The sequence below is a fragment of the Bos indicus x Bos taurus genome, chromosome X, assembly GCF_003369695.1.
Source record: "Bos indicus x Bos taurus breed Angus x Brahman F1 hybrid chromosome X, Bos_hybrid_MaternalHap_v2.0, whole genome shotgun sequence".
Classification (NCBI taxonomy): domain Eukaryota; kingdom Metazoa; phylum Chordata; class Mammalia; order Artiodactyla; family Bovidae; genus Bos; species Bos indicus x Bos taurus.
The window spans coordinates 103,012,438-103,023,175 of NC_040105.1; the positions used below are offsets into that span (position 1 = coordinate 103,012,438).

At 37.5% G+C, this 10,738-nt stretch overlaps 1 pseudogene; it reads left to right on the forward strand.

Moving 5' to 3' along the window:
- Positions 1–1,848: 1,848 nt before the first annotated feature.
- Positions 1,849–7,220, forward strand: LOC113887017 (annotated as a pseudogene).
- The last annotated feature ends 3,518 nt before the right edge of the window (positions 7,221–10,738 follow it).

Below are 10,738 nucleotides of genomic sequence, written 5' to 3' on the forward strand. Positions count from 1 at the left end.
CCTCAAAACTGTGTGTCTTGACCCGGAGGGGTTAGTGAGGAGCTTTATACTAATGGTTCAGAGAGGAGGGCATGATCAGCTCATGGATATTCTTTTGATTGCTGGTGGTATGGTAATTAATAGTCAGCATTATCAACCTGGTTCCAACTGGTCTGGGGTCTGTGTTTTTGGGCAGCACACAGTTTCAGTATCTGCAAAATAGCTCAAAGATATTATGTGAATCCCTTCAAAGGGAACCAGGACCCTGCCCCAAGGTTGCACTATTGTTTATTTACTGCTCCTCTCTTGTTGCCCATCCCCACCCTCCCATGATTAGCAACTGTTTGAACCTACCCTTTGAGATTTAGGGAAGGTCATATAGGCTGAATGAAGCCTATTTCTTGAAAATAAGAAACGGGGGACACAGAAAGGCTTTTGTGCCCAGGAGCCAACAGCAAAAGAGCTATTATTATCAGACATTAGGCTTTAAGGTTTCTGGGACCTGAAAGAGTTAATTGCTTTCTAAACCCCTTAACACTGATTGCTCCTCTTCCCTCACTTTCAATTGCTTTCTGTAGGGAACTTGAACAAGAAAAGGCTGCTGATTCTCATTCTGCATACAAGGCAGGTTTTTCCTGAAAGAAGACTGCAGCATTTTCTCATTAGGAATTCAAGGCCACATCTCTCTGCAGCCTCACAGTTAGAACTCATCTTTTTGAGCAATCAATTTGTGAGACATCTTGAAAGGCACAAGTCCAGATATAGTTACTCATTTTGTAGGTATTGGGGTGGGGATTGTTGCACTTTTTGTTTGTCTATCTGTCTGTCTTTGGGAGAAAAGTAAAGAAGGAACCAAACTGCCTTTAGGTTTAGAGAAAAGTAAAACATCTATATTAATTCAGTGTGCGGGGGTGGTATTGTCTTATGGGAAATACACACACAACACACCACCTCTCCTTTCCCTAAGCCCATTCTCTGTCCACAGCATGAGTGAATCATCCAGCATCATCGTTACTGCCTGCACAATAAATAGCAATAAACTGGGTCTCCTCTGTCACTGCCAGCAACACTGGACTCAAGTGCTCTCTCGTGGCCTGCCACTTGCTGAGAAGGCAGCACAGTTGAATGACCCTGACATTTGTTTTTTACCATTATTGCATGTTCCATTTCAACATCTTTTCACAGAGCTTCTTGAAAAACAGTGCACTTCAACTTGTGCTGTGCTTACATTTCAGCTTGTACTGATGAAGTAAATTAACCATGCATAGCCCTCCTTTCTCTCTCTCTTTTTGTTTTTCTTAGATGTGTGTCTTGTGTATGTGTGTGGGTGACTTAAGAATTAAAAGAGCCCTCTTTTCCCTGACGTTTTTAATCAAAAACTACTTTCCTGGCTCTAACTCATTTTTTATATATGATCATTCCCGTTTATCCCTTCCTCCATCTGTAAGCTCATATAAAACAGTTGAAGCAGTTAATTTAAAAAGATTTCTGAACTTGGACGTCATCAAGTGGGGATTAACCCTGAGGGAGCTCTGGGCCTAACAGAAGGCCTAACCAGAAGCCTGACACCACCCATCTCCACAGGCAAGGAGGTATGACCAGAGAATGCTCCTAGCAACCTCAGTTTTCACAGCACTTGCAGTCATTATGTCTCGACCTCCTCCACCTCTCACTGGGTGAGCCCATCAGATCATGTGACTCCTGTATGTATAACATATAAATAAGGGCAAGGAGGAGTTGGTTCGACATTTCGTGGATGTTGGGCGTGTGAGAGGATCCTGGAGTGCCAGGTGGAAGGGAACAAACTGGGAAAAGTTAGCTTAGGTTGTATGGATTTGTACCTCCGCATTTCTAACCTAAGATCTCTAAATGTATCATGATTCCTATCCATTGGACTGTAAAGTTTATGTAGGTAATCCTGGAAATAAAGGTAACGAGTCTGAATTGGAGCGAGCTTTTGACAATTATCGTCCACTCTGAAGGGTCTGGGTTGCTTGGAACCCTCCCAGCTTTGCTTTTGTTGAGTTTGAAGATCCCCACGATGTAGCTGATGCTGTCTGAGAACTAGATGGGGGAAAACTGTGTGGCTGCCCAGTGAAGTATAACTGTTGAATGGTGGAAAGAGGAGTCAAAATCATGGCCTACCTCCTTCTTAGGGTCACCACCTTTGAGATTATTATCAGAGGAGGAGTCCTCCACCTTGGACGCAGATCTCCAAGATGGAGAAGCTTCTCCCACTGCTGGAGCAGATCCTTTTCTAGAGATGGGATAAGAGAGAGATACAGTCATCAAGACAGTATGGTACTGGCACAAAGACAGAAATATAGATCAATGGAATAAAATAGAAAGCCCAGAGAAAAATCCACACACCTGTGGATACCTTATCTTTGACAAAGAAGGCAAGAATATACAACAGAGAAAAGACAATCTCTTTAACAAATGGTGCTGGGAAAACTGGTCAGCCACTTGTAAAAGAATGAAACTAGAACACTTTCTAACACCATACATGAAAATAAACTTAAAATGGATTAAAGATCTAAATATAATACCAGAAACCATAAAAATCCTAGAGAGGACATAGGCAAAACACTCTCTGATATAAATTACAGCAGGGTCCTCTATGATCCTCCTCCCAGAGTAATGGAAATAAAAGCAAAAATAAACAAATGGGACCTAATTAAACTTAAAAGTCTTTGCACAACAAAGGAAACTATAAGCAATGTGAAAAGACAGCCTTCAGAATAGGAGAAAATAATAGTAAGTGAAGCAACTGAAAAAAAATTAATTTCAAAAATATGCAAGAAGCACATGCAGCTCAATTCCAGAAAAATAAATGGCCCAATCAAAAAGTGGGCCAAAGAACTAAACAGACCTTTCTCCAAAGAAGACATACAGATAGCTAACAAACACACGAAAAGATGCTCAACACCATGCGTTATCAGAGAAATGCAAATCAAAACCACAATGAAGTACCATCTCACCCCAGTCAGAATAGTTGCTATCAAAAAGTCTACACACGATAAATGCTGGAGAGGGTGCAGAGAAAAGGGAACCCTCTTACACTGTTGTTGGGAATGCAAACTAGTACAACCACTATGGAGAACAGTATAAAGATTCCTTAAAAAACTGGAAATAGAACTGCCATATGACCCAGCAATCCCACTGCTTGGCATACACACCAAGGAAATGGGAATTGAAAGAGACACGTGTACGCCAATACTCACTGCAGCACTGTTTACAATAGCTAGGACATGGAAGCAACCTAGATGTCCATCTGCAGACAAATGGATAAGAAAGCTGTGGTACACAAAAAAGAAAACTACACACCAATATCACTGATGAACATAGATGCAAAAATTCTTAATAAAATTCTAACAATCAGAATCCAACAACACATTAAAAAGATCATACACCATGACCAAGTGGGCTTTATCCCAGGGATGCAAGGATTCTTCAATATCCGTAAATCAATTAATGTGATACACTACATTAACAAATTGAAAAATAAAAGCCATATGATTATTTCAATAGATGCAGAGAAAGTCTTTGACAAAATTCAACATCTATTTATGATAAAAACTCTGCAGAAAGTAGGAATAGAAGGAACATACCTCAACATAATAAAAACTATATATGACAAACCTACAGCAAATTTTATCCTCAATGGTGAAAAAATAAAAGCATTTCCCCTAAAGTCAAGAACAAAACAAGGGTGCCCACTTTCACCACTGCTATTCAACATAGTTTTGACAACAGCAATCAGAGCAGAAAAAGAAATAAAAGGAATCCAAATTGGAAAAGAAGAAGTAAAACTCTCACTATTTGCAGATGACATGATCCTCTACATAGAAAACCCTAAAGACTCCACCAGAAGATTACTAGAGCTAATCAATGAATATAGTAAAGTTGCAGGATATAAAATCAACACACAGAAATCCCTTGCATTCCTATACACTAATAATGAGAAAATAGAAAGATAAATTAAGGAAACAATTCCATTCACCATTGCAAAGAAAAGAATAAAATACTTAGGAATATATCTACCTAAAAAAACTAAAGACCTATTTATAGAAAACTATAAAACACTGGTGAAAGAAATCAAAGAGGACATTAATAGGTGGAGAAATATACCATGTTCATGGATCAGAAGAAGTAATATAGTGGAAATGAGCATACTACCCAAAGCAATCTACAGATTCAATGCAATCCCCATCAAGATACCAATGGTATTTTTCACAGAGCTAGAACAAACAATTTCAGAATTTGTATGGAAATACAAAAAACCTTGAATAGCCAAAGCAATCTAAAGAAAGGAGAATGGAACTGGAGGAATCAACCTGCCTGACTTCAGGCTCTACTACAAAGACACAGTCATCAAGACACTATGGTACTGGCACAAAGACAGAAATATGGATCAATGGAACAAAATAGAAAGCCCAGAGATAAACCCACGCACCTATGGACACCTTATCTTTGACAAAGGAGGCAAAATATACAATGGAGAAAAGACAGTCTCTTTAACAAGTGGTGCTGGGAAAATTGGTCAACTGTTTGTAAAAGAATGAAACTAGAACACTTCCTAACACCATACACAAAAATAAACTAAAAATGGATTAAAGATCTAAATGTAACACCAGAAACTGTAAAACTCCTAGAGGAGAACATAGGCAAAACACTCCAACATAAATCACAGCAGGATCCTCTATGACGCACGTCCCAGAATATTGGAAATAAAAGCAAAAATAAACAAATGGGACCTAGCTAAAATTAAAAGCTTCTACACAACAAAGGAACTATAAGCAAGGTGAAAAGACAGCCTTCAGAATGGGAGAAAATAATAGCAAATGAAGCAAAGGACAAATAATTAATCTCAAAAATATACAAGCAACTCCTGCAGCTCAATTCCAGAAAAATAAATGACCCAATCAAAAAATGGGCCAAAGAACTAAACAGACATTTCTCCAAAGACATACAGATGGCTAACAAACACATGGAAAGATGCTCAACATCACTCATTATCAGAGACATGCAAATCAAAACCACAATGAGGTACCATTTCACGGCAGTCAGAATGGCTGCTATCCAAAAGTCTACAAGAAATAAATGCTGGAGAGGGTGTGGAGAAAAGGGAAACCTCTTACCCTCTTACACTGTTGGTGGGAATGCAAACTAGTACAGCTACTACGGAGAACAGTGTGGAGATTCCTATCTGGAAATAGAACTGCCTTATGACCCAGAAATCCCACTGCTGGGCATACACACCGAGGAAACCAGAATTGAAAGAGACACGTGTACCTCAATGTTCATCGCAGCACTGTTTATAATAGCCAGGACATGGAAGCAACCTAGATGTCCATCAGCAGACGAATGGTTAAGAAAGCTGTGGTACATATACACAATGTAGTATTACTCAGCCATTAAAAAGAATACATTTGAGTCAGTTATAATGAGGTGGATGAAACTGGAGCATATTATACAGAGTGAAGTAACCCAGAAAGAAAAACACCAACACAGTATACTAACGCATATATATGGAATTTAGAAAGCTGGTAATGATAACCCTGTATGCGAGACAGCAAAAGAGACACAGATGTATATAACAGTGTTTTGGCCTCTGTGGAAGAGGGAGAGAGTGGGATGATTTGGGAGAATGGCATTGAAATATGTATAATATCATATAAAAAATGAATCACCAGTTCAGGTTCGATGCAGGATACAGGATGCTTGGGGCTGGTGCACTGGGATGACCCAGAGGGATGGTATGGGGAGGGAGGTGGGAGGGGTGTTTAGGATGGGGACCACATGTACACCCGTGGTGGATTCCTGTTGATGTATGGCAAAACCAATACAATCAGATCAGATCAGTTGCTCAGTCATGTCCGACTCTTTGTGACCCCATGAATCACAGCATGCCAGGCCTCCCTGTCCATCACCAACTCCCGGAGTTCACTCAGACTCACGTCCATTGAGTCAGTGATGCCATCCAGCCATCTCATCCTCTGTCGTCACCTTCTCCTCCTGCCCCCAATCCCTTCCAGCATCAGAGTCTTTTCCAATGAGTCAACTTTTCGCATGAGGTGGCCAAAGTACTGCAGTATCAGCTTTAGCATCATTCCTTCCAAAGTAATCCCAGGGTTGATCTCCTTCAGAATGGACTGGTTGGATCTCCTTGCAGTCCAAGGGACTCTCAACAGTCTTCTCCAACACCACAGTTCAAAAGCATCAATTCTTTGGCGCTCAGTCTTCTTCACAGTCCAACTCTCACATCCATACATGACCACAGGAAAAACCATAGCCTTGACTAGATGCACCTTTGTTGGCAAAGTAATGTCTCTGCTTTTGAATATGCTATCTAGGTTGGTCATAACTTTCCTTCCAAGGAGTAAGTGTCTTTTAATTTCATGGCTGCACTCACCATCTGTAGTGATTTTGGAGCCCAGAAAAATAAAGTCTGACACTGTTTGTTGCAAAGTAATTAGCCTCCTAGTAAAATAAATAAATTTAAATGTGAATTTCAGATAAGGAACAAATGATTTTTTGTTAAATTTAAATTTATTTATTTTAATTAGAGGCTAATTACTTTATTTAAAATAAAAATAAATAAATAAAATGAAAAGAGAAAAAAGAATGCTGTGGTATATATACACAATGGAATTTTCTCAGCTATTAAAAAGAATGCATTTGAATCAGTTCTAATGAGGTCAATGAAACTGGAGCTTATTATCCAGAGTGAAATAAGTCAGAAAGAAAAACACCAATACAGCATATTAATGTATATATATGGAATTTAGAAAGATGGCAACAAATACTCTATATGTGAGACAGCAAAAGAGACATAGATATAAAGAGCAGACTTTTGGACTCAGTGGGAGAAGGCAAGGATGGGATGATTTGAGAGAATAGCATTGCAACATATAATATTACCAATGTGAAATAGATCACTAGTCTAAGGTCAATGCATGAAATAGGGCACTCAAAGCTGGTGCACTGGGACAACCCTGAGGGATGGAATGTGGAGGCATGTGAGAGAGCATTCAGGATGGGGACACATGTGCACCCATGGCTGATTCATGTCAATGTTTGGCTAAAACCACTACAATATTGTAAAGTAATTAGCCTCCGATTAAAATTAATTAATTAATTAAAAAATAGAGAGATCACTGTCCCAGAAGAGAATTCATAAGCCATCCCAATCTTTCTCTAGGTCTTGTAGCCAATCTAGGTCAAATGAAAAGAGATAGAAGACCAGTTTTCAAGAGGAGTGGTGTATAGGAAATAACTTAATTTGACAGAAAATCCAACTTTTGTTTGAGACATCACAGGTTTGGTGCATTTAAAAAAAAATTAGCTGTTCACATGTGTTTGTCTGTTGGAACAGTGACACATCAAGGTATACTTCTCTATGGTTTGAAATGGATCATATGAGGCATATAATATCAAGAACTGTTATTTTACAACATATCCTTAAGCAAAATTGAATTGTCTTAGAATTTTAGCCTGGCATAAAGTGATAATAAACCTCTATCTCCAACTCAGCTAAAGTGTGATGCTTAATATTATGGAAACAAAAAGTAGCAAAAATTGTGAGACTTTTTGATAGCTGGGATATGGTATGCAGCTTCAGTGAAGCAAGCAGTCTTTAAAAGCTGCTGTGAACACAGAGCCAGCAGGTAAAAATTAAAACTGCACCCTTAAGCTAGGTTAGAGGTTGAAAAATTCTACTAGTCTTTTCACTGGATCAAAGGTTGTCCCGTTGGTGTAGAATCTAAGAAGTTTTTAGAAAGCTAGTTTGCTTTAGGTCTTAAGTTCCTTCTGTGATTGCTGTATATGAATACACAGCTCTTTGTGACATTCTTTATTTAAGCATTTGAGACTACTCAAGTTACCAAACGTCCTGCGAATTTAAAGGTATATTATAGAGCAGAACTCTGAGTTACTGTGCAATATTTTTTTCATGCTGTCATTTGTAATATGCTTTGTGAGAATTCTTGGGATTAAATTTTTGGTTACAAAAGTAAATAAAAATATTTCCTGTTCCCTTTCACAGTGCCAGACACTGTACTTGGCACTGATAATTCAAAGAAGGCAGAGATCTACTCCTTGCCTTAAAGGAGCTTATACTTTAGGAAAACGGGTTGCCATCTCTTAGCTAGCGTAATACCATGGAATCAGTGAAATTGGTTATCTTGAAGTCATTTAGAGATAGGGACATCAAGAGGAACACATCATAATGCTTACTTTTAACTCAGGAGATAAACACCAACTCTATCCAATAATATACAATTTTCAAAAATTGAATTGGCCTTGTTATAATAAGATAAGCCAGAAACAGCCAAAGTGTTGTTTGTTTGACTAGAATCTCAAACAATTCTTATTCCATGCCAGTAGTGTTTATTTTCATTTATCTCAAATAATAGAGTGAAAGAATGAAGTTATAGAACACATTTGGATGTCATTAGAAAGATTTGACCCAACTCAGTGTTTAATTGTTAGGAAGCTCATTTTCCAACTGTAATGGGAATGTGTTGCTATTCATAGGTAGATAGACAGAGATAGAGATAGAGATACAGATGTCATAGATGGTTCAGAGTATTTCCAGTTGGATGAGTGGGATGGAGGTTGGATAGAGGTACATGGATAATCTACTTGTGCCCAATTCCCCTTGTAATCAAAAACAGATATGTTTGCTTAAAGATAGCTGGTTGGTATGACTATGAGTCACAGAAAAGATCACTTGGTCATCAGGAAAATAAATTGAACAGCTCTCTAGAACTGGATCTGTATAAAAAAATAAATTATGTGATAGTGAAATTTGATAGAGCCCTTCTTGTGCATGCTCAGTCTTTTCAGTCATGTCCAACTCTTTGCAACCCTCCAGGCTCCTCTATCCATAAGATGCTCCAAGCAAGAATACAGGAGTGGGTTGCCATGCCCTCCTCCAGGTGATCTTCCTGATCTAGGGATCAAACCTGCATCTCCTGTTTACTGCATTACAGGTGGATTCTTTATGCACTGAGCCACCTGGGAAGCCATAGCCCATCTTACCATTTTAAAAATATTTGCCAGACTTTTTATTTGTCTTAGATATCAAGTGCCTTCCTGCTACACTTACTGCTCTTCTATTCCAGAAAAAGAAAGCATCAAATATATTAATAATTACCAATAAAGTTCTCTTTATCAAATATTCTTAGTAGTCTCCTCAAAAATAATTGCACTTCAAAAGAAGACTTTTGAGGGGGAATAATGTTTAACATGATGCCTTTCATATCACACCATGCAGCTGGTCATAAGTCTTTAGGTTAGTCCTTATAAGCTCATTAACTCTGAGTTTTAACCAGCAGATATTTAGGAAGTGCTGCAAAGTCTGTACTAGTCCCTAGTTATCTAAGCCCAAATAGAATACAAATGAGTTCGTGGATGTAAATTCTCCTTGCCTCATTAGCACCTCATAGAAGCACACCATATAGTTTATGGTCATGAAGAATGCAGACCTGGCCATTTCAGAATAATCTGAGACAGTCCTTGAGGAGAACTAAGGGTCCTTAACTTTTTAATGGCTAAAGTATTATTATTTTTTTCTTGCTTGACTGTTTTCCTTTCTTTCTGCATTTTCTCATTTCTCTGATTAAATTTATTCTTTGAAGTTTTTCTACATACAAAAGGCAGGCAAAGGGCATGGATGGAGGTCTATTCTGGGAAGACCTCATAGGGTCCTGCTTGGCTACATATATATATATATATATATATATATATATATATATATACATACATACATATGTATAAACACACAAACACATAAGCCAAAAGTTCAAAATAATACTTATTACTTGAGATGTACTCTTACATCTTCAATTCTCCTTTATTCTATTTAAAAATGAAAACAAATTGCCATGATCCACTAAATTGATTAATAAGCAGTTAAGCCCATATTTGTTTAAAAAAAAAAAAAAGCACACACTATTACTGATACAATGTAATTCCACCTCATACCAATTTCCTTGATCTCTTTCTTAATGGGTCTTTCTTGAAATCTACAGCAAAACCACTGCTTACCAAACATCCTAACTAGAAACTGGAGGTGAGTCCTTAACTATTTGACTACCTGACTTGTTACTAGGGGATAAGAAGAACAAAAAGCAGCATTGTTTATTATCAGGTTAATTGTCACAGGTTTACTTCACCCCACATTCTATAGCATTATTAGAGACTACAATCTGATTTTTTACTATCTTAGTAAGAAAATACACAATCCAAAGCTATTGTCTACTTTTTAATCCTTGAGGTATAATTTATTTAAAATATAATTTGCTCCTTAAAAATGCACATTTCAATGAGTTTTGACAAATGTATGCAGTCATATAATCAAAATCATAATCAAGCTATAAACTATGTCCATTATCCCAGAAAGTTTCCTTATGCTTCTTTGTAGTAAATTTCTAGGTTCTGGAAGCTACTCAGCTATTTTTTTTTGTTTGTTTCTATAATTTTGCTTTTTCTAGAATCTCATATATAGAGTCATACATTATGCAGTCATTTGTCTAGCTTGTGTCATAGCATAATTCTTTTAAGATTCATTAATATCATTGCATGTTATTGCTGACAAGTAGTATATTGTATGTATATAACTCAATTCTATTAATCCATTATCCATTACCTATTGATGGACAGCTGAGCTGTTTCTAATTTATGGCTATTATGAATAATACTGCTATGAACATTCATATAAGGTCTTGGAATAGACATATATTTTTCTCTTGTG